We start from the raw sequence: 5342 nt of genomic DNA, 5'->3' as shown, positions 1-5342 counted from the left end.
TCACATGGAGTTTTGTGTGGGTCCCCAGCTTAGTGGTTGAACCTGAATTGTCACCTTCTGTCTGTCCTTTGTTCTTTCACATTCATGCAAACGGATGCTTCACTGACCAGATGTGCTGGGTTTGCCACTTATTTTTATATACTCAGCATCCCATACACTGCTTGGATATGCATAATCAATTTATTTTTTTAATTTTTTTTTTTTTTTTTTTTTACTGAGTCCATGTAGGGAAGAAAAATGCTGTCTCTACAGATGAAGAGAACCCAAATAGACCAACATATTGCCAGTGATAAATCAGGGGGTGGAAGAACACAAAATGATTTCTTTTTCTTCCTTCTGTGGTTTTATATGTTTCAATATTTCTAAAGGCCAAAAAGACTTCTAAGGACTATCTATTCACCCACAGACCTGCTACACTCTGGCCATCACCCGGGAGCCTCTAAGAAATGCAAATCCCTGGTCCTGCCCCCAGAGCTTCTGAATCCGAATTTGCATTTTGACAGGATCCCCAGGTGTTTTATATGCACCTTAAAGTTTGGGAGGCACTATTCTAAAACATTTTGCCTCAGGAGCGCCTGGGTGGCTCAGTCCTTAAGCGTCTGCCTTCCGCTCAGGTCACGATGCCCGGGATCGAGCCCCGCATCGGGCTCCCTGCTCGGCGGGAAGTCTGCTTCTCCCTCTCCCACTCCCCCTGCCTGTGTTCCCTCTTTCGCTGCCTCGCTCTCTGTCAAATAAATAAATTTTAAAATATATATTTATATATAAAAAAAACTAGAGTTTGCCTCAATATCTGACAAAATGTTTGTCTCCAGGCCCCCTCCCTGCCTTTATTTCTTGATTTTTTTTTTTTTTTTTTTTGAGTAGGCTCCACGCCCTGCTTGGAGCCCAGTGTGGGGCTTGAACTCATGACCAGCCCTAAGCTGAGATCAAGAGTCGGACGCTTAACCAGCTGAGCCACCCAGGCACCCCTCTCCCCATTTTTATTAAAAGTGTACTTCATATTGCAAATAGTGCTTTTTTATTTTCTTAATATAAATTAAAATCATTGAGAAATACCGGGGCATCTGGGTGGTGCAGTCCGGCTATGGGCAGAGAGGTGAAGTTTCACGCCCTTCTGCTCCATGAGATCTCGGTGGGAGTTTGTGTAGACAAGCAAATAGAAACATCTGAAGACCCCGTACCGTCGTGTACCCAAGGGAAACAGACAAAGGAGCTTGGAAACAAACAGCTAGGGAGCTGTGGAGGGGGACAGAACGGGAAAGCAAGGTGTGCACATGATAGGAAGGGTTTCCAAGGCGGAGACTTGTGGGGATTGTGTCGGATGACACAGTAAGTCCAGGGTGGGGGTACGGGTGAAGAAGTCGGGGTGATGGATGGAAGTGTTGAATCGCTATATTGTACACCCGAAAGTAATATCACACTGTATGTTAAGTAACTGGAATTACAATTTTTAAAATGATGTATTAAGTCCAGGCATCACATGCCACAGCACGGAGGTCACTGGCGACCTCAAAAAATACAAGCTAGAGATCAGATCCAAAGATGTCATAATCAACCAGATTTTTTCCCAAGGTGTTTAACCATCGGGAGAGAACAAGGGGGCAGTTCCTGAAAAAGGAAATGGGGATGAGAGGAAGATTATTTTTTTCTGTTCCTTTTGGCGGGGGGCGAGGTTTGGTAGCAGAGTAATCACCTGGGGCTCATTTGATGGATGTAGTTCAGTGTGACCGCCTAATAACGACAGAGAAGGCGGGGGGGACTTGTGGGAGTCTCGGAGAGGTCCACGCTGACGTGCAAGTGGATGGGTGTCTCGGTGGACTGAGCTCACGGAGGGAAGGCTGAAATGTGTGGGCATGAGGGTGGATCGGTGGGCAGACTGGAAGGCAGAGCTGATGGATTCTCTCTACTGATGCTTCATCCTCTCCTGGTGAAATAGGAAGGTCATGAACTGCAAGCAAGGATGGGGAGAAGGTTCTAGACACTGGACAAACGTTGGGCATGGAGGAGAGAGAAGGTAGGATCTTCTTAGATCCCTGGCAGCTCAGAGTGTGGTCTGCAGACCTGCAGCATCAGCATGACCTGGGGTTTATTGAGCTATCACCAACCTGTCCTACACCGACGCAACCAGAATCCATAAGCTCTCTCGTGGATTCTTTTCTTTTTTAAATATTTTATCTATTTATTTGGGAGAGAGAAAGGGAGGGACCACGTGTCGGGGGGGGAGGAGGGGAGAGGGAGAGAGAGAGAATCTCGAGCAGGCTTCATGCCCAGCGCAGAGCCCAGCATGGGGCTCGATCTCATGACCCTGAGATTATGACCTGAGCCGAAATCAAGAATCAGGTGCTTCACTGACTGAGCCACCCAGGCGCCCTGATCTCTCGGTGATTTCTAAGCCACTTGTTTTCAGATTTGCACACTGGGTCCAACCGGGAAGATTTTAAAAGTCTGGACGCCCAGGCCACGCACAAGACAAATTCCATCAGAATATTTGGGGAGGGGTCCAAACATCAGCATTCTTTGAAACCACCCAAATGGTTCTAGTAGGAAACCAATTTTTGCTGGGAGTGTTGTGGGTATGTGGGTACGTGGGTGAACTCGGGAAAGCGCCCTGGGGGTTCATGATCCTGTGTTTAAAGACCCCATTCTGCTAGGCTGCAAGTTGTCCTCCAGCACTATTCTGCTGCGCGCACATGCGGGTGCAGAATGCACAACGAGGTGCATTTCACAAGCGCTGGGGTTTTGCCAAGCAATGAGAAGGGGAGCTGAGTTCCGCTGACTATCCTGCCTTCTCTCCCCTGCTCTTCTCTCCCTCTCGCCGACCAGAGCGGATCCATGGGTAGCTCTTGCACATTTCAGATTTCTGCACAGGATTTAAAAGGACGTTTCTGAGAGCTGAATGTACCGATGTGTCCTAGGCTTCCCTGCCCCGTATCCTTCACATATTCCCTTTAGAATCATGCAAAAGCATGTGATAATACAGCGGACTCCCATCCTCTGTGTGTGTGAGGGAATGATACTATGTTGCTGTTTAAGCTTGAATAAACTCATCAGTGAATCTGTGTGACCCCAGAATCTTGACTATCATTTCCTGATTTTTGTTTTTCTTTTTTGCTTTCTTTTCCCCTCTTTCTTTTATCAGTTTACACAGATTTCCAAGTTCTTCTAGAATGCTTGATGTAATTCCGGTAATTTATATTTTCCAAGGATTATTCTCAACCTCTCTAAAATTTTCCAGTGTATCTGTACAGATTTGTACACGGCATTGCCTCATAAATCCTTAATTTCTTTTCTGTGCCTCTGCACTATTCCATTTCTCATGTGTCTAGTGTCGTTGATTTCCTTCTTCTGCCTTTTTTCTTTTTCCCCGACTCCTGCCTTTTCATCATCTTTTACAGAGTTTTGTCTCTTTTACTGATTAAATCAAAGACTAATTTTTCTGGGGCTTATCGGTAATCATTGTTTTCTTTTTATGAAATTAAATAGATGTACGTTAAATGAACATGTTTATAGTGGAAAAATTAGACTGCACACGTAGGAAGAGGGAGGGAGAAGCAGTCCTCAGACGGAAAGCCCCTTTGACATTGGGTAGCTCTCTGCAAGGATGTCTCGTGTGCTCTTGTGTGCAGACGCCGCCTACCTGCATATATTTCGATTGGCCTCATAGAGTTGTCTGATAAAGTCGTAGGTGCAGCAGTGGAGCCTGGAATTCAAATTCTCAGCTTCTCACTTAGTAACAACAAGCATATTTCTTATCCACTGTGAAAGGCTTCCTCCTCCGGATCCTTCGGTGGGAAGCAGAGATAGTCACACCTGCCCCACAGGGATGATGAGGCGATTGTGAAGGTGAGCGGTTTCCACCTCATTAAATATGCATCAGGTCAATGGCTGTTTTATAAGCATCTCTTGTTATATGTTAGCTGGTTTCAAGGTTTTTTTATGATTATGGAAAAAATTTTTTTTTCTAAATCTCTCAATATGCATCTGGTATATTTATCTGACAATGTTTACATTTTCCAGAAGTGCAGTTGTTACATAAAGGGACGGGAAAGGTTTAAATGAATTACTCTCCTGAAAATGCCATAGTTGGCAGTGATAAACAGTGCTTGACCGTATCATGATACTGCATTTTCCGAGATGAAAAAATTCTGTTGCTTTAATAGGATTTCATTTGAATCCAGCGGGGTTAAACATTATATGCACAAAAAGTGAGTCCATATAGCCATTTTCAACTCAGGTTCTTTGGGAGAATTAGGCCCTAAGGGAAAATGACCTTTTTTTAAAGATTTTATTTTTAAGTAATCTCTACACCCAACGTGGGGCTCAAACCTACAACTCCGAAATCAAGACTCAAATGCTCCATAGGCTGAGCCAGCCAGGGACTCCGGTAATGACTTTTCTTCTGTGCATCTATTTTCGTACTAGATTGAAGAAAATGGTCACTAAAATCACTGTTTATGTTCTGTGATTCAGATAAACAACCCTCATTGAGGAGGAATTAATAGGAAAAATGAATTCAAATTAATTAATTCAAATTCATTTACTGTGTTTAAGATGCATTTTCCTTAAAACTGATTTTTGGGAAATTTGATAAATTGAGTATGTTCAAAAGTAATCAATTGCCTTCGAAGAATTGGTTTTTAATAACGTGGCATTAGAAATGCAAAAAGTCGTCTATTTAATAAACAGACCTGGGACCACACCGTTTGACACGTAGCAGTTAATTCCATCTTAAATACTTACTAATTCTCCTTGCTTATTTTTGCCTTTTACTCTGTCAAGCGCAGAAAAAAATAGGTTATGTCTTCCAACTGTCCTCTTTCTGTTAATTTGCCCATTATTTTTTTCTTTTGTAGACTCACATTTTTCCTAACTCATTAGTTGCCATTTTAATCTATATTTCGTTTGTTGTGCTGTCTCAGGGTTGTTCACTTTCCTTTTCCCTTTTGTAACTAATTAAGTTGAATGACTTGGGAACGTATGGTTGGTTTTGCTTGTTAGCTCACTGCGGGAAACTTTTATATGAGTATGAACTTGCCTCTCAGTACACCTTTGACCAAAGCCCGTACGCTTCAGTGCTCAGCCATTTCTGGTCACCGGCACCACCCATGGCCACCGTCCTGCCTCCCCATCTTGTCCCAGTCACATTATGCTTCTAAATGGGATGAATGGAGGAAGGTAGTTGACATTTTGTTTTCCTCTTTAGCCCAACTTATCCAATGTATGTATCTCAAACCGTTTACTTATTGATGCATTGTTGAGTAAGACAGAGAAGACTGAGGGAAGAGCCAACATACAAGCAAGTAAGCACATGAATAATAAAGATAGTTCATCATCCAGACAGT

Source organism: Eumetopias jubatus, unplaced genomic scaffold, assembly GCF_037043125.1.
Source record: "Eumetopias jubatus isolate StellerSeaLion01/CBP00866 unplaced genomic scaffold, mEumJub1_p1.0 scaffold_11, whole genome shotgun sequence".
Classification (NCBI taxonomy): Eukaryota; Metazoa; Chordata; class Mammalia; order Carnivora; family Otariidae; genus Eumetopias; species Eumetopias jubatus.
The sequence above is the reverse complement of the archived record's forward strand: the minus strand, read 5'-3'. Positions refer to the sequence as shown.